The 19,772-nt window shown below is 38.5% G+C and overlaps 1 long non-coding RNA gene across 1 annotated transcript; it reads left to right on the top strand.

Moving 5' to 3' along the window:
* The first annotated feature begins 10,586 nt into the window (after window positions 1–10,586).
* On the top strand, window positions 10,587–16,981 carry LOC111610146. Its single transcript, XR_002753517.1, has 3 exons — window positions 10,587–10,665; window positions 16,657–16,800; window positions 16,891–16,981. It is a non-coding gene; the product is annotated as an uncharacterized LOC111610146 (long non-coding RNA).
* The last annotated feature ends 2,791 nt before the right edge of the window (window positions 16,982–19,772 follow it).

Below are 19,772 nucleotides of genomic sequence, written 5' to 3'. Positions count from 1 at the left end.
AAATTTAAAAAGTACTAGTGCTAATGGCAGAATGTTTAAATTATAACAGGACATTTTCCCGTGTTAAAAATAAAATAATCTGCCAGTGAAAATAGTACTCTTTCATCAATATTCTAGAATTATTGACCTAGAACAAGCTCCTGTATCTTTCTAAAACATTACCTGTGAGTTAGTTTTGTCTTATTTCTGTGTACAGCAATATTTTCTCTATAAACTACACCATACAATTAGTGGATACATTTAGATCCCCTTCCGATTTAGTAAATTTGGTAACTGTCTTTAATAATCAATCCGTCAGTCACTTCCAGATGCCACTGATCAAAACCTTTTCAACACCATGAGCCGGATCCAAAGAGTTTTCCAAAGAAGGAGACAGAAGCTGGATTGGAGAACATGACTGTCACCTGGACGCTTGCTGAGAAGCTGTTACTGTGATTATTTAGAAGGAAAAAACGGAGTAGCTAACTTCTTTTTGGTCTCTTTTTGGTCGATCTTACGTCATGGGGTGACGATGGTCAAATTAGAGGTGAAGGATCAGCCCTGGAGTACATATGAGGAGCTTGTTGCTAATCGGAAGAAAACTGCCACCATAGTCACCAAGATTACCAATTACATTGGTACTCCTGGTTACTTACTGAAAGATAATATTAAAATTTTGTGTTTTATTTTATAATAACAATTTTTCCTGATATGTTTGTCTGGGTTTGTCGCAGGTCTCTGACTGTAAGATATTTGTTACTTCCTCTGCTGTAGCGCTCGCTCTGTTTGATAGGAAGATTAGATCAAATGTGTCTACAAAGTTTTCATTAAAAAAATCATCTTGCCATCATTAAACCATAGAAAACTTCAGTCTGTCAGTCAGCCTCTCATCATTCTGCTCATCACTGAAACCATCCTCACCCTCTCTTCCTCCTCTGCTTCCTCCTCCCTCTTTCACCTCTTCCTCCTCAGGCCCTTCACACCAAATTCACTCGGATTCCCGCTCAGAGCTGGGAGCTATCGATTTGCCGGAGTGATAGAGGTGGGAGGTGTGCTCACAGTGCAGCGGGGGTCCGGCTGCTCAGCCTGAATCTTTCACAGGGCCCGATCAATAACAGCTCCTTTTCTCCCCCTTCAAAGGTTTTCATTCATACAGACAAACACAGAAGAGGGAGGAGAAGGAAGAAGGGGAGGCACGAGGAACGAGTGACGGAGAGAGCTGCCTTTCTTTTCTCTCCTTACTCCTCGTTTCTCGACTGAATCGTCGGCTGACCGCAGGTCAGACCCAGGGGGGAAATGAGGAGGAAAAGCAAAGGGGAAATGTGAGCTATTTTTAAGGGAGGAAATTAAAAAGTTAGTCAGAGGGTAGAGCTGGAAGTGAAACAGAAACCAGTTTATAAATGACCAGTAAAAGGGTGACAGATTGGGACGATCAGAGGAGATGAAGCTTTAGAGATTTTTTCACGTAACAAAGAGGAATCCCGAGGACGCTGAGGAGCAGAAGCAGGGAGTGTGAGAAAGGTTTCCCTCAGCGAGCGTTAAACTTCTATAGGCTTTTCTCAGTAGATTCTACCTCAAGGTTTTTACATCAGCTTTCTTCTTCCTTTATCATTCTATCACCTTTCAATGCTTTCCCACCTTCTGCACCCTTCTGCACAAAACTTTTTTTTTCTTCCACCTGTTCCCCTGTTGCTCCTTTTTTCCATGAACATTGGATTGCTTCCAAGCTCGGCAGGCACCACGGCTGCCGTATTGGAATAAAGAATCTCCTGAGTTATAAATTTCCCTCTGTAGATAAATATCTATAAACCCAAAACCGAGCTTGACAAGGTTACACCTTCAAGTTTCAGAAGTTTGATTGCTCTCTTTGAGGGCAAAGCTGCTTGTATTGACGTGTATTGATTAGAAGATCCTTGAGTATCTGAATATAAGTCTCTGTGTTGGTGTATACAATGACATGTACTCCATTTTCATAGAAACTAATTGGGGGATTTCAAATCACACAGATTTGCAAATGAAGGTAAATAAATGTTTTTCCATCTTAAATTTGAAAAAATATTCTGCAAATCAAGCAGAAAACAATCAAAACGCAGAAAAACTATGTCATAAACAGCACATATTACCTGACTTTATTGACAATTCGATTTCATTACATAAAAATACATTATTAATGTTTTGCCTTGAAACAGATTCTACATTCGTGTGACAAAGTGTTAAAGACTGTATTTATTAACAACATATTTCTAATTTATTTTATCTCCTTACAGCTGTCCATAATGATGCAAACATTCTTGTTGTAACTTTGATTTGCATAGTAGCCAGAGTATTTTGTGGTATATTATATCACAGTTTAAAGCTAACACTACTGAGCCAATAGACACATTTCAATGTTTCTTCTGTTGCTTGGTTTGACCTATTTTCTCATGGTGCAGACTAACGGAGTGCACATGTGTTTCCAGTTCTGTAGAAAACCCGTACTGAGAGGTTAAGATGTCTGAAAATAAAACGCGTCACGAAGCAAAAACCCGGCATCATAGCTGGATGAGTAACTGCTTTTGGCTCAACTGAATGTCCGAATTGGAGGTTCCAACCACCGAAGGTTGTGTCTGAACCAACACACACAGAGGCAAAGGGCTGGGATTTGTAAGGCTAAATCCTGCCCATTAACAAACAGGAAAAACAAAGCCTTGATTATTCAAACACAGGCGTCACTCTGCGGCTTCCTGAGGGAATTCTGATCCCGGGCATCAAAGACTTCCAGCGTGTTCGCTGAGCTGTTCCGCAGAAAACAACCTTTCTTCATCAGCTACAGCTACAGCGGGTGTCTTTAGCTATGACAGACCCTGAAAAGATAAAAACAATGCAGAGGAAACCATCTGGTCTCTCAAGCTGTTCTTTAATGGTGTAATTCAGTGGTATGGATACAGGAATGTCAGTCATAAACTACAACAGGGCTGTCTGTAGGCTTTCCCTGAGAGCGTTTCAGCTTGCAGCGTTATCCAGGGCTCAGGGCATCAGAGACAATTACACATTGGTGATATCTCTTCCTTTCTTCACCAGAGGTTCTCGCTAATTTGATGCTCTGGCGAGGAAGATTGTTGGCTTTAATACAAATCATGTTTCAATCGTTACTTGAAGACCTTAAGCCCCGGCGCCGGCTCTCCGGAGAGCCGTGGTAATGAGGCCTGCTGGGATTTCAATCATTTTTACATCTGTTGAAAAAAGAGAAAAGGAAAATAGCAGAGAAGAGAGAAAAATCAACTACCCCCCCGCCAACCCCCCAACCTCTTCATCTCCCCCTCTCTCTGTAGAAAAAAAAAATATTTGTTTTAAGGACTGTTGATGAAGGAAACTAAATGAAAAGCTTCTTTTTTTCAAATTTGACTTTTGTTTTCTCAAATTTTTCTTAGGCCTTGGAATTGCTCAATGCTGAAACTCCCCACACGTTTCCTTCCAGCCCTCTTCTCGCCTCCCCCTGTTGCTGAATGAATAAATCCTTCAGTAATTGGGTTTCAGACACCTCTTTATCACACAAACCTCTCATTTTGGGCTTTAGTGATGTTGTATGGTATTTTCCCCATCTCCATGGAAAAGAGTTATCCCCACGTTCTCATTTTTGCTCAATTTCAAGTTTCAGAAATGTCACTCACTAACTAAACTTTGTCAGTGTTACGCTAAAAAAACAGTTTTGCATTTGCAGTGTTCCCATTAACTAAGAAATGCTATTAAAATAATATAAATAAGTTTGTTCATGTGGTAAGTTATTAAAAATCATGCCACGCCATCATTCTCCTACCACTTCCTGTCCTCTTCTTCTTCGTGGTTTGCGTCAGCGGCAACATCTGATGGTTAATGTGACTCTTGTGATGTAGAAAGTCTTTTCACTGCAGTTTTACAAAATAAACCAATTTTGATTCAGCTACTAAAACAACCTCATCCCACCACCAAAACTTCTTATTGAAAAGCGAGACTTTTTTTTTTTTCGAAATTGATGTGTTCCCTTTAAGAAAATGTATATATGAAATGTCAAATTGTGCAATTATATGACAAATGGTCATGCAGCTACTTATTCCTGGACAAATAAAAATATGTTTCAAGAACTTCAACCTGTCACAAAAAGAAAAAGAAAATCCTAACAAAAACTGTTAGAACTAAATTGTTCATAAGTTTGTACATTTCAGATGAACTAATCAACAATGTCTTGGCTCTTTTCTCAGTTCTGGAGTCTAAGTTGGTCAGGGTGTCCCGCAGGATGAGAGTGTCTGAGAAATGTGGAAAGCTAAGCAGCTCAGAAGGGTCTCTGCAGCCTTGCAGCTCTGATGTAATGCTTGCAGGGTCAGCTGGGGTCTGATTTATCACGTCTCCAAATGTCATCAGTTCCCTTTCATTTTCACTGGAAAAAGTGCCAGGAAGTTTTTGAAGAAGCCAAGCAGATCATGTCCTATCTGTACAACCACTTCATGGTTTCTGGATTCTGTTCATCCTCATTTGTTGATTATTTCACTTATAACAAGAAAATCTTTGCCATATTTTAGTGAAATAATCTGTTAGAGGAACTAGGACTTTTTCATCAATATTAAGGGATTACTGACTTAAAACAAACCCTTGTATCTTGTTGACAAGCTACTTGTAAGTTAGTTTTGTCTTATTCCAAGAGTCCCAAGATATTTGTTTCAAAAGTAGACCAAAATACTCGATACGATTTTGTGTTTTTGCAGTGTGGTTGTGTAATTAAGAACAAATATCACTTCCTCTCAGCAGCACAGTACAAGAAGTACAGTATATAAAATGCATGCTGTGAAAAACATGAGAGATTTTTGTTCCTTGCATTCTTCAGCTGAATGTAACATTCTTTAAAATGGAGCCATTTTGGAAGGATTTCAGTGGAATCTGGTTGCTGGAGTCGCCTTTGAAGCAGCACCAGGCGGCTCAGATCTGGCTGCAGCCCCTCTCCTGCTGAACTGAAGTCTGCGTTAACACTCCACCTCCACGGTGGATCAGAAGCTTCCTGCGGGGAAACGCCTCACCTCGACTCCGCACCATCAGAGGCGCTTCTCGCCTCCCTGGGAGCTCTTGGCGGCCCTCTCTTCTCCATCAGGATCCGGCTGCTGCTCTCTGTTCCAATCTTTCCTCCTGTGAGTGTTTTTCTTTGAGCTGCTTCTCCCGCATCAACTCTTGACAGTCTGCTGGCTCGGCTTGTCACTTTGACTTCTTTCTCCATCTCATCGGTTCTCTAGTTGGCTGAGAACTGTGTGTACTCCAGCTTCATGTCTCGGTTGTCGGCTTGGTGTGACATCTCAACCCACTTGAGTTTTGCTTCTCCTTCCGACTTCCTGTTGTTTTCCCTTCAGCTTGACAGTAGAAGCTCCTTTTCTGTTGCACATGCAGAGAATCGGTTAATTCATACAGGGAGCGCACAGCTTTCATGCTGTTGTGATTTATTAAATAAAGTTTGAGCCAAAATGAAATGGCTGTGTGTGAAAAGTAAGTATGACTGATTGGCTTACAGGACTATATTTAAACATCTTAAGTTTTTGAAAGGGAATTTTTTTTAATCTTTGAAAAAAAATGTAAAAACAGTTACAAGCGGCTTTTTAAGAATTAAATGGCCTTTAGCTGCTGGAATAAACATGAGGCTCGAGGCAGAGAAAAGGTGTTTGTTTCCAGCTTTACACAGTGGTGACATAAAATACAAAGAAATCCCCAAATACTCTAATTTACAAATATTTTACAATAATGAAAAATATGACAAATATATTTAAATTCTTTACTATCAGGTGGAACTCTACATATGATTGTCTTTTGATTTAAAGGATTTTATAGAGATTCATTTGTTAAATAAACATTAAACTGATAACCTGGAATGGTTTCTCCTATTCCAGATTATTCTGTTGGACGTTTATTTCAGTTTGGGAAGTTGAAACACCTTGGCACAATACATGGCATGCTATTGGCTAGCAAGTAGCCAATTCAAGGGATCAGTTGATTTTTCTCGGTGCTGATTGGCTGAACTCCCAACAGCAGATATAAGGAATACTAGATATTAGGTGCTGTGGTAGGGCTAAGATGGATTCCACTCTGCGTATTGATTTATGTTATGATATATTTTATGTTTGACTTCTTAAAATAAGCAGTTAAAAGTGTCTCTAGGGGACCTGAGGGAAGTTGCCACCTTCACCTACTTCAGATTAAACGAAATTGGTGTCAAACGTTTGTGCGGCAAAATTATTTGTTTGTGCCGCTGGCACCTTAAAGATATGATTGAATGTTTCTAAAAGTCATCAAAGGTCCAGCCCCTCCACATTTATAAAGTCAAAGAATATATGGTGTCAGTCAACTGTGCTGTTTGTGCTGCTTTGTGCAGCAAAATATTTGTACTGTTATAATATTTAAGATTTTTTAAAATTCCAGAAGTCCCCAGAAATTATTCTGCTCTCCCCTTCACATAAAAAATACACAGAATTCATGTTGTTTGTGCATCTAAACGATTTGTAACACAGTTGACTTTCACCAAATTAGCTTGATTTTATAAATGTTGGGGGCAGGTTGACCTTTCATGACCTCTGGAAACATTGATTAACGTCATTAAAATGGCAGCAGAACAAACAACAATTCTGGCTGCACAAATGTTTGACACCAATTTTGTTTCATTTGAAGAAGGCGTTTTGTTTATGTTCTATGTTGGCCCTAACACTTGTCAATACTGGGGGTTCACTGTAATGCAAAGTGCAACAACAAGTGACCAGAAACATTAGTGAAAAACAACAAAGAACGAAGCAACATGAAAATCATGAAGAAAAAAAAATTACACTCAAATCTGCACAAAATTCACTTGTTATGAGAAGGAAAACGAGGCATAAAACCCAGCAGTGCTGCATCTCCCGGTATTTTGCTTTTAGTTTAAGCTGATCCTACAAGCATGACGCCTCTTTCGACACGTTAAAAAGTAACGAAGGGCTGGAGAAGCAATGTGGGAGGAGTTATATCAGTTAATTAAAGTTTCAGAGACTGAAACATCTCTTGATGTTCCACTTTATTTCTTATTTCAAACGTAATCTCTGTACCGACTCAACAATTCCCCTGTCTTAGATCAATCATTGGAATACAGTGACCACAACCTTTGTCCTGTATCTCCAGAAAATAATGTAAAAAATAAAATAAAATGAGAAAAGAAAAGCTGGAGAATCATTTAGTCTATCACGGCTGAAAGTGAACCACCAGATCATCAGAAAACCGGCTCTGAACACAGTCAGTCAGTCAGTGCTGGTCTGCAGCAGTCAGACCCTGCAGGAGTGACAGCTAACCTCCCTGGGCGCTACTTATTGATCAGCTCCATGCTGCTGCTGCAGTGCGTTCACGCTTCACTTAAGTGTGAGTGTGAAAGCTTCTCAATGACATGTCTCACTTCGGGTTCAGGGGTTGAAGTTTGTTTAGCCGTATTTGAACACTGTAGTCAGCTCAACATGTCCAGACAGCGGGGAAGTGTCTGCCGCAGAGCTGAAAGGGATTTATTTTCCTTTAAGGTGCTGAGAGCTGTCTCTGTGTTGTTTTCCTGCAGAAGTTTAAAAAGTGCTTCTTCACAGTCAGGAATAACACTTTGACCTCAGTGAAAGTTGGGTTCTGGCTGCACAGAAGTGAAGTAAAACACACACATATTCATCATTTCATGCAATTTGGCATCACTTGTTTAGATGAAACACGGATCCAAAGTAGATTTTTCTCAAGGCAGGTCAGGGATGGGTTTTGGGGGCATATGTGGAAATAACACAGCAGGAAATACCAGAAGGCCCAACACAGTGTTGTTGAAGTGTATTTTAAATCATATTTTGAATCCTAGAATTTAAAAAAAAAGCTTCAATTATGTCAAAAATTTTAAAAAGATGTTCAAAAACAGATGCGATTATCAGCATTGTTCCTGAAAATAAAACAAAACACTGAAGTAACTGAAGACTGACGACAAGCTAACAGGCTCAGCTTTTTTCTGTGATTTTGTAGAATATTTTATATCATTAATCAAAATACATGGATAGAAAAAGATTGTACCACTTTCTTAATATTTTGCTGTAATATAATTTCACTAACATCAGTATTGACTGATATTAGTCATTTTTTTTAACATATCGTTTTGGTCTGATAAATAAATGGGCTGCTTTTTAACAACCAATATTTATTTCCACCTTCTTGCTGTTTGTTTGTGGAGTGGAGGGGATTGGTTATGTAGTATTTGTTTGTTTACAGTCATGTAGCACAGGATTATGGGTCGCTTAAATGAAGCAGTGGTGAAGCCAAAGTAGTCAAAGCGGTAGTGAAATATACAGAATATAGTTAAATATCGGTTATCGGATGTTTTGTGTTTTTTAATTTAACCTTTATTTACCAAGATAAAATTCCATTCAGATTTAAAACCTCTTTTCAAGCTAATAGCAATATTAATATCGAATATTGACCATTATCATAGCAGTGAATCCCTAGTGCTATCTCCTACTGCAGAAAACCGTGGCAACAAGCAATCACTGGAGGATGTGTTTATGAACAGGCAGCTTGGCCCTCTCTTCCTGAGCAAACTGCTAAAGCTGTTTCCGGTTGTAAACATGGAGGGTCAGTTTGCATTTGTCAGATATTTCCATAGATGTTCAACAAGTTTATTGTCAGGTCTCTTAGATTTCTGAATATTTAGTAACTTTTGAGTGCCATTAGCTCATTTAAAAAGAAAAATAATAATTCTTGCCAGAGGAGTAATGCGCTGCAGCTGAGGTTGTGCCTTCTAATGCGGGCCAGTTTGTTTCACTCCAGGAGTTCAAAACAAAACTGATTCCCCTTCATGGGTCACAGTGGCCACTGTGGCCACTGTGGCCACAGTGGCCACTGTGACCACAGTGGCTATATACATTCTGTCAATATAGAGCTACATATGGCAGGACAAAAGGCACCACTTTTGTCTCATCAACCCAAAGAAATGTCACAGTTGTCTAAAGTCTGAAATTATATTTGCTACTCTGCACCTTTTTATTAACACAGTTTTTCCTTGCACAAAATTTTCGATTAAGTTTCATTCATGAAGTTCTCCGTGATGGCCAGTTTTTTTAGATGTTTTTTTTTTGTTAACAATCTTTCTTTATTTTTTAACAGTCTTCTTTCTGGGCTCCTTTTCAGGAGAAGTACAGCATTTATTCGGTGAGCCGCATGCTTCATATTTTAGAGCTCCATCAGGAATGGACAGATGGGATATAACGTGACATTTCTGTGTAAATGATGCATGGTTTGAACTAAGCATGACAAATAAATTATGACAGATTTATGTCATAAACAACATCAACAACGTGGCGTAGAGTAAAATTTGTTAAGCACCTTGTTTATGTTGTGTCCAAGACGCCCCTCACTCCTTTTTTTGCATCATTGGGAGCGTGTTGATCGACCACCAAAAAGTTTTTATGGTGGCTCAATACTGCCACTATGTGGTCACAAATAATATAGCAGCTTCACTCATTTCTGACCACCTGCCCCTCCCATGTCTATTTAGTTTGTTCCTCTGCTCAGATCTTTCACTACTACTCACTATATGTAGTAGTGATTAGATATTTGGTGGAATATCTAATCAAATTTTTTTATATAATATTTGACAATAATATGGAAAAATGTCCAAAACTTAGTATGTTAAAAAAATTATTTACACAATTTCAATAAATAGCAATTGATTCACTCTAAGCTTTATTACTTTGTTATTTAGGAATGAATCTACTTTTTCACACAAGGCTGTGTTTCTTTTTCCTTTCATACTGAAATTTCTCATTTGAAAAATGTATCTTGGGATGTTCCAGTTATTTTTGTTTGATATGTGAAAGAATTTTAAAAACAAAAGAGATCTGTAAGGAATCCAAAACCTAGCTGTAGCACTGCGTGTAAAAAAAAGTACAAAAATAAAATGTTATTTGAAATGATTTTTAAAAATGTTAATATTGCAAACATTAATCTACAAATTTACATAAAAATATTGTGACCCCAATTTTTTATTTCTTTTCTTTTATTTTGTTTACATTTTTTTCACAAAATTTTGGCCAAATTTCTAGGGGGATTTTTTTTATGTTACATTTAGAAAAATATGTGTCAGATGTTTATAATTTTAAGGACATTTCCTATCTGAAGAAGCTGAAAATAGCTTTGGTCCCATAACCGCTAAGTTCATTTGTTTATGTTTGTGCTTTTCATTCCAAACTGATTTTTGGGGCAAAAAGAAAAAGTGCCTGAATGACTGAGAAGAATGAAGGATGTTTCTGTCCATCTGGCTAATAACTCTAATGTCGTGTCATTAAAGTTATTAGTCATTATGTAGACATGTAGAAGGGCCATGCTGCATTTTGGGAATTATTTAGACAAAATAATCTATATTAAATTTGATTAGCTGTGTTTTATCTGTTAGTGGAATTTCTGTATTTTTACTCCACAGATCTTAACTGAGACAAATTGTTATTTCAGTTAACGTTGGGCTAAATTTGTTTCTTTCTGAAATCTGACAGCAAAATGACTTGTACCAGACTCCAAGAATGCATTTATAATTGAGTCCAGTAGAGGGAGACAGAGGATGATGAAAGCAGACGTGGCGTCACTTCCCTCATCCTCCTGGCTAACTAACAGGCTTCCTGCAAACTTGGACCAGTAGGAGAGAAAACATGACGTACAACTGAACAGGTATAATGGCTACATAAAGTGTATTTTACTGGTGTTACGTCATACACGTTTTAATCATACACACACGTTATTGTCAAATCTCAAACTTTTTCAAGCTCAGGTTCTTAATGCTGTGGATGGATGGAATTAGACATTTTTTTCCTGTCATATTTCTGCCTACTTGATCGACTGAATTCGAGCTTCATTAGCTTGTTTATGGTAAATATTTGCAGCATAAGATTACTTTGTGTTTTGCAGCAGGTTTATCACAGCAGTACCTCTGGGTTTTGGATCTTATTTTACATCCCAAACCAAACTGACTCAGTTTTTCTAAATGTTGAGGAACTAGAACTATGTATGTTTTGTGAGTTTACAGTGATTGTAAATGACACATTTAGCTGCAACAGCATCTTCTGTGGTTTGTAGACAATTGTATCCACTGTGTCTGTGTTAGAGGTTGGTGGATTGATCCAAAATATCAGTTATGTATCAGTTCTCATCAAGCAGGGCTGTTTGGTACACTGTAAGAAGCTGACCTCTCGTCGCTCCCAGCTGGGACGTAGGTGCTCAGAGCAGGTTTTTATGTGCATGTAGATGAGTTCAACAGGAGCTTTCTTTGTCTGTAAACTGAGGTCACCAGCTGGACATCTGAGCTGAAGAAAAACTAACTAAAAATAAAAAGGAAAAAAACCTTCAGAAAGATGGGAGAAGTATTGATCAAGACCCCTTTAAAAGATCGTCTGAAGGGTCTGGCTGATTGGACCCAAGACTTCTGCACAGTACTTTGTTTAATACTGACCAGCAGAATAGATGTAGACAAGAAGGCCTTGGTATTTTTAGACAGGCCTGTGTGTGTTGAGCTGATTGGGTGCTTGTGTGTGTGTTTGCACTGTGACCTCTCCTTCCTGTGGAGTCAGTGGGTCGTCTACCCAGAGTCCCCTGCGGGGCCAGCTGTCAGGGCCCTCGTCCAGTGCTGTCTGCCTCAGACTGTGGGAAAGTTGCAGCTCTGGTTTGTCCCACAAGTCTCTCTAATATCTTAACAACCACCTCCTTTTTTTTCATCCTGCTTCCTGAGCTTGACGTCTGAATATATCCCTGATAGGGCTGTGAATTCCCCACTTTGTCCCGGAAAAGGCTTTCACCATTGAGATTTTCTATTTCTTCTCTCAACTGTTGTGGAAGAGTTTCTGCAGCTTCAGCTGCTGCATTTTCCAGGATAATTTGATGTTCGTGTATTTAAATAATCCAGCAACAAACCCAACCATGACGGATGGACAGACAGATGATTGGTTGGCGGGTTGCATGGTTGGCTGAGCGCTCAGAGCACTTAACCCCATTGCTCAATACCACACCATCATCAGCACCATGGGCCATTACTGTCCAGGAAATATGTTGAATTATTCAATCACTTCCTCTCTGCGTTGTCCACAGGATGCAAACCTTCACAGCAGCGATGCTCAGATTGGTGCTGGTCACAACCTACATTAGAGTTAAAAAGGTTATTCATTTCAAGAAATATGCATATTTTTATTTGACTTTTTATACCTAAATGCAACTAAAGAAATGTTACTTTGGAATAATTTGTATTATTATAGTTTAGCCTAAACAAGGATGCTTTGTAAAATTATTTTTGCACCTTTGAACTTTCTCACATTTTGTCACATTTAAATCACAAATTGCATTTCAATTAGGATTTTACACTATGTGACTAGTCAACACAAAGTATTGTACAGTTGTGTCCACTTTGGCTCCGTTTACACAGCAACGTTTCCAAAAACGTTTTCCATTGTGTACAGAAAAAAAAAGCATTTACACTACAGTAAAGGCACTAGAAACAATACCCATGTCTTATGTTATTTATTTGTTTTTTGTTTTGGACAGGCTGTAGTAAAATGTCAGGTTGGTGACATGGCTGACATAGTTGCATCTAAATGGTTTTGGTTTGTGTGTTCATGGACATGATCAGCATGCTGTTTCTGGGAGCTGTGGTTTCCAAGCTTATGAGCTTCCGCCTCACAAAGCAGCCCTCCCACATGACTCCCCCACACAACTCCTTCAGACTAGCCGTCAGCAATTAGCAAACCCCTGGTGGACATGGGGAGCTCATTATATGAGCTGCTTCTCAGTAAATTGCAGGTAAAAACTTTATTAAAGGGTTAATAGGAGCGCCGTTGTGATGACTTCCTAACTGCAGAGTTTCTGACAGAGCAGGAGATTTTAGAGGGACAGAGACCCAATTTCAATGCGTTAAAACATGAAGTAACATTTCTTCTAAGTAATATTTGATTTATACAACATTTTTATAAGGGCTAATGGTAAAATAATAGCATGATTTTGCTATAAAATGACACAATTTGACTGTAAAATACATAATACTGCCCCTTTGATAAATAGAGCACACTTGATTCACTTGGCACTCAGCTTTTTGCACTTAGGCCAAAATCTATGAAGCCAACAGACCCGAGAGTAAAGTCTGTTTTTGTTATTTTATGTTCCATAAAAGTACCTAGAATCCGTCATTAGAAAATGAAATTTGAAAACATGTCTGATAAGGTCAAAGCATTTAAATCAAATCTCTGTGCTTCCTCTCTGCCTTGAATTTTGAAACATCTGAAATTTGAGTGGCTGGAAAAACAATTGGGGAGGAATGAGTGTGATGATGGATGTGATTTCCAGAGGCTAGGGAGAGGAGATATTTGTCATCCCAGCAGAAGAAACAGGAAGAGAGTTGAAACCTCTCTCCTGACCTCTAGACCTGACAGCGTTCCCACCCTCCTCCATCTGTGCACCCTGACTTATTCCGAGGTTTTTTTCTGTTTGAGCTCCAGTCGTCTCACTGTCCACTTCTAAAACTGAGGCTAAATTATCCACAGCATCTCAGTTGTAATTTCTGAGGGAGAAATGTGCAACTGAGTTGGTTAAATAAAGAAATGTACATAATGTGCATGTCTCTTTGAGCATTAAAAATATAGACTATGTACAATTAGTGGTAATAAAAAATGTGCAGTGGTTGTACAGACATTTGCTTCAGATTAATTCTGAATAAAAATAATGTCAAGCAAGACTCAATAGCAGAATAAGTTTGGAATTGGAAGAGAGGGCTTGGAACGTTTCTCATTTGTGCAACTCACTACAGCTGAACACAGAAATCCTTTATCTTCAAAATGTGAGACCATTTCAAGGGAAATAATGAGACTTTCAAATAGTATAACATTTATTGTCAAGAACCATTATTACATTCAAAAACATTCATGCACACACACAAATTTTCTTACTTTTTCAGCTAATATACTAAGGCGCAATGGAGACACTAAGCAATAGCTGGAGAAAATATGGATGAACACTTTCATTACACAGTTTTTGAACTGAAGTCCTAAACAACTTTAGTGCATTTCCTGCAGCTTCTTCAGGGCTCATCTTTTCTTCTTCTTGGGTAACAGATGTGAGCGTGACATTCCTGGAGTCATGTTATCATTGTGAGATTAAAAGTTATCATTTGTAAAGTGTCTTTGAACAAAGCTGGATTCCTTACATAGTGGCTCCCTGTCCTTTATCCATCTTTCACTGGTTTCTTTCACTTGCCTGTGAGAGTCAGTGATTAACATCTGCACGGACTCTTGATGGGTAGGTGATTTTTGTTTCAGGTTTCTTTGACTCCCATGAACCTCCAGCAAAATAAAAATAAAAGCCCACAACTAATAACCACAAGTCTATGGCAGGGTGTGGAAATCCAGTGATTTACAGAAGAGTCTGATGTCTTCTGTCTTCAGAAATGTCCTCAAAGGTTCTCTTTATATTTACTTTCTTAGTATAAATACTCAGAGGACGAGAAAAATGATTTATGATATAGGTTTAGAAATGATCATGCAGCTGGATTTTATGCAGATTTTTCTATTCTGTAATAGAAACTTTGACAATAATGGAGTCGGTTCAACTGGTTTTTCTACATCTTCCAAAATTGTAAATATTGTTTTACCATTTGATTTGAGGACAAAGTGCAGATCGAGTCCCGTACAGCAATGATCTTGATCTCTGTGTTTGTGACCGAATGTCACCCCAGACATGGCATCACAGAATTGGGAGCTGGTAAATGGAGTTTATTGGTAAAAGCTTGTGGTACGCGTGCATTATTGATGTTCTTTATCACACTTTCATTGCTCACACACAGAGACGGTCGGCAGAGTGTGTGTGTGTGTTAACTTCTATTTCACGTATAGGTGTATGTGGAGGACCGTATGTCGAGTGTCGTCATTGTTTGTCTGAGGTTGCTGGGGGCGGGTGCAGAGGAAAAGGTGCATTTAGTCTGCTGAGACGCATTTTGATTTTAGGTAATAAAAGGGGAACAAATTTGTGTTCCCATTCAAATATATTTCTTCTAGGACTCTTTTTGTGTTTCTGTAACACCCATCCATTTATATTCACTGCTTTAGGAAGCCATTAGTCTGAGCCAGCCGTGATTACTTATTTATGGGCCCAACAGAGTACATTGAGGGGAGTGGAGCACCAGGATGGGGGAGCAAACTGTTGTTTGACTCCTCCCCTGGATTTTAACTGCAGATGATGTTAACGTTCACAATTTAACCAGCAAAATCACAAGCACACCGAATCCACACCCTGTTTCAGGAGATGTTTAACTTGATTGCAGGTTAGGGACATGAGGTCAGAATGGGTCATGTTCGGGATCTTCATAGCAAATTAAGCTTTAGGGAAATCAGACCCACTAATGGACACCAGTAGTGATCCATTTGTAAATCAAACGACGTCGGAACGCTGATTGTGAATGAAGGGTTGTCTGAGGCCAGCATGGGTGCTGGAACACAACACAACACTTACTGTAGGTACTTAAGTGTCAAAATACATCAGTTTAAGTCAATTTAAATGTTTCTACTCTATTTTTGTTTGGTTACTCATCATCCTTTCTGATGCTTTGCATTTTGTTTTGTGTGCAACAAGAAAAATAAAAAAGAGTCAATTGGACTGTCTTGTTGACGCCTTGGTTGCTGTCAGTTTTTGGCTTGCTACTTTGTGTAATATGACACACCCATCAAACATTTCTCTTTACATTGTCATACTGATAAATTAATAATGAACATTTTATTAATGACCCACCTAACTTTAAAACTGATTTTGCAACATAATTGTGTTTAGTTATAGTTTTCTGTTTTTAATAAAAATGCCCTGTCTTTGGACTTTTAGGGGTGGAGCTCTAAGGGTAAACAGAAAGGCCTACTGGAAGGGACAAATCTTATGTGATATTAAGAAGTTCATAAGAGGTTGTTATTTTTGGAATTCATGTTTTATGTAATTATTTGGAGATTACAATATACTTTTATTGGCTCAATGCAGTCAAATCTGTTTACAACTTTATTTCTATTAGTAGGTTTGAGACTTATCGGATCCTAGCAGGCAGTTACTGGAACACTTCCGATCGAACTAAGAGGGTGCCATTTCAAAAGAACCTGATCTCAAAGCGTTTTACAATTTGAAAGAACACAGATTAACAATTAACTCAAAAATGATAACATCCCCCGTCGATTGCATCGATTCATTTACTTGCAGCACTTCTCCAAGTATGAATATGGGAACAGCAGCCACTGACTCTGAAGCAATCTCTCACACTGAGCAAGAATGTAGAAACAGTGAGAGAAGAAACTCTTTTAAAGAGGAAGAAACCTTCAGCAGAACTTGGCTCATTGTGAGCGTCTGTCTGCTGCCACGACTGACGTTGTAGAAGCAGCTGATGACAATTATAGTGGCTTCATCACCACATACAGGAGCTTGTGTTACGTGAGTAATTCCTTAATAAAAAGTAGTAGATGATTTCACTTATAGCAAGACATTTTCTCATGTTAAGTGAAATCATCTGCCAGTGGAGCCAGTACTTTTTTTTAAAATCCAGATTAATGAATTATCGGCATAAGCTCCTAAATTTTCCTGAAAAGTTGCTTGTAAGTTAGTTTTGCTTTATTTCACTAGAAGCTAGATGAAAAAATTCTTTTTGTGTTTTTGCAGTGCGCCAGGTCCTTGCCTTGCAGTTCTCAGTGCAATCCTGCAGAATGTTCAGGAGGCGGCTGACGACTCAACCTCAGATAAGACGGGATGAATGGAAGTTAGTCTGGCCTCGTCGTCGGAATAAAACTGTCGTCTTGATTACTGGTAAGATGGAACAGCTGCATGATAAAATCAGACCATATGAACTCCGCTTTTGTTTGAAAACTGTTCTTTTATTGGTTCGTCTTTTGCCAGGGGGGCAGCAGCAGCCACACCACACTGAGAGGAACAAAGAAACTCAAACAACAACATTGGTGCTCTTCGCTTTCACTGAGTGCTGTAAAATAAATACAACATGGTTAATGTTAGCACAATTGTTGCAACCATTCAAATAAATATATAGGTGAAGCAAAAACAGCAGTGAAACCAACTGTGAAATGCATATTGCCTTATATATATAATATATATATTTATTTTAGATAGATTTATATATATATATGTGTTCTATATACTCTCCCTAGATTCTTTAACAACTTACAAGATGCCAACTAGCACCAGGAACGATGCTTGCTACAACTCAAGGAGAAGTGGAGTGGTTACTGTGGGCGCCTTCAAACATTTAGCAGCAGACAGATTCCTGAAGATGCAAAGGACTGAATTCATACAGACATACAGAATCATCTGGTGAGGCGAGTTGTGGAGGATGAAGAGCAGCAATGCATGCTAATCAAAACTCTTTCAACTGAAATGAGTTCTTAGTCAATGTTTTGACATTCTTTGAATTGCAAATTGAAAGTGTTTCTGAAAAGTCAGCATTTAAATATAATACTTGCAAAAAAGCAAAAACAAGAAGACATCTAAGGTGTGAGGAAGCAAGGAATTGGAAGTAATGAAAAGAGGAGGAAGAATGAAAGAGCACACTGTAAAAAAGAAATGTCGCTAATTTATGGTAAAATACCGGCAAGCTGTGGTTGCCAGAATTTTAGCGTATTTATAGGGTAAAATTGGAGATGATTTTTTTTTTTACAATGTAAAAAGGACAGAAAGAGGGACAGAAGGATGAGGAAGAAAAAGCTAACTGAAAAGAGGGAGTAAAGAGAGAAAGGAAAGAAGGAAATGGAGGATGAAGAAGGAAAATTGGCAAAAGAAAAGAAGGATAGAGGGAGAAGAAGGAAAATGGCAGGAGTAAATAAGAAAATGAGAAAAAAGATGGAAAGATGCAGGAAAGCAACAGGAATAAATTTAGGAGAGGAAAGATGGAGGGTAAAATGAAAGAGAGAAACAAAATACTTTACTGCAGCTTTTTAAACTCAGTTCATGTTTCAGAACATTAACATTAGTTTGCCAGCTTTCAGTCCGGATGTGTCAATAAAAATATGAACTATTAAAAACTATTAACTTAAACTAAGCTTGTCTGGAACTGAGTTTGGCTTCTCCTCCACAGTTCCCCTCTCTGTGTGTTTCTGTACATAACAAACCGAGCAGCTAAAGAGTTCAAGCTAAAACATTTCCAGAATGAAACACTTGTTCCTCACATGGTCTTCACAAGCACCAAGGTTTGACTGCAGGCATTCAGCCACTGAAGAGGAGATTCTGTGCAGAATCCACCTGGGTCCACAACAATGAAGATGCAATTGAAAAAAAACGTTATTTTAAAAATGTTTACCACAACACGCTTCCGTTTTGAGATCAGGCACCCAAGCTGTTCTGCTGCTTTTGAAGCATAGTCATTCACAGTTGCATGCATATACCAGCAAAGTATCAAAAATGGCTCCAATGAGGAACTTCTTTTTTGTTTTCAGAAAGCATGGTTTTATGTGTCTAGAATATAAAAATGGGTCCTCGCATGCATCTTCATTGATGTGGACGTAACATTTAGGGATTTGATTATGTTGTTTGGACTATTTGCAGTAATTATGGCGTAGACAATAGTAAATGCAGAAAAAGTTGCAACATTGTGACTAAAAAGAAAAAAAAGGAGGAAAACATTAATAAGTGAAAACTCAACTTTCAGTGTAGGATCAGTGATGTACGGAAAAATCTAGGGCAACTCTCAGGCAAACCCTGGACAGTACCGCTTCATAACATAGACAATAACAAATGCTGCTAAAATAACATTACAGTGCTGGAATATGTATTTCTTGTTATTTGTATTACACTTAGAAGTTTTCAAGTGCTTATTGTGCAGAATAGTATCCCTTTTTTTTTTTACCAGTTTTGTCTTTATTAACTAACACAACAAGACTATGTTAGCTGGTCAGGCTATCTGCCCAGGTAACAGGGCTGCAGTTGGTTTGCTAACAGACATGACATTTTGGACAGTGAACAACATTACCATAATTCTTGGCATAAGAACTCATTTTAATCATTTTCCTAAGACAAAATTACAAAAGGTGAGAACAAAAATAATGAAACACCTCAGTGCGCAATGAAGATAGTTATTTGAGACACGGACCTTCATAAGGTTTTTCTGATGGGGCTCACTGTGGGACCAGGTGCACAAGGCAAAATCCCATTTGTTGCCAACTGCACATATGAGCTGGGTCTTAGACTTGTTTCTAAAACCCATGATGCTTGTGAGAGTTGCCCTAAAAGTTTCAGAAAAGATCACAATTGTGTCGTAACACAGGAAGTTTCTCACTTTAATGGAAAACAATATCGCTGTCCGAAAATAAAACTGAATAAAAATAGTTATACAGCTGAAGGTCCACAATTACATACAAAAATATAGCAAAGTAATATTTAACACAACAGGTCACTGTGTACGTCTGTGCTTATTCATGCACAGACAAGCTAAGACGTATTAATTCTTAAACCTACACACACACACACACACTGGAAAACGTATGCACACGCCTTCACACAAATACACACCCACACTCATGTAACTGTTGTATTGATTCACCTTAGATGCTCCCTTTTTGAGAATGTCTGTCGCATTTCGCTTGCATTGAAGCCTGAAGTGCTGAAATAAAAAAATATAAAGGATGACCTCATTGCAACATCAACCACCTCTTTCCCCCTCTCTTAGCATCCCTCTCTCCATCTGCCAAACACCACAACTCCTCCTGCATCCTGTCCGCTCTCCTCCTTCCCTCCCACACTCCGGTCTTCTATGGCCCATTAAGAGCTAACAG

The sequence above is a fragment of the Xiphophorus maculatus genome, chromosome 11 (assembly GCF_002775205.1).
Source record: "Xiphophorus maculatus strain JP 163 A chromosome 11, X_maculatus-5.0-male, whole genome shotgun sequence".
In the NCBI taxonomy this organism is placed as follows: domain Eukaryota; kingdom Metazoa; phylum Chordata; class Actinopteri; order Cyprinodontiformes; family Poeciliidae; genus Xiphophorus; species Xiphophorus maculatus.
This window is presented reverse-complemented; position numbering and strand designations above follow the sequence as displayed.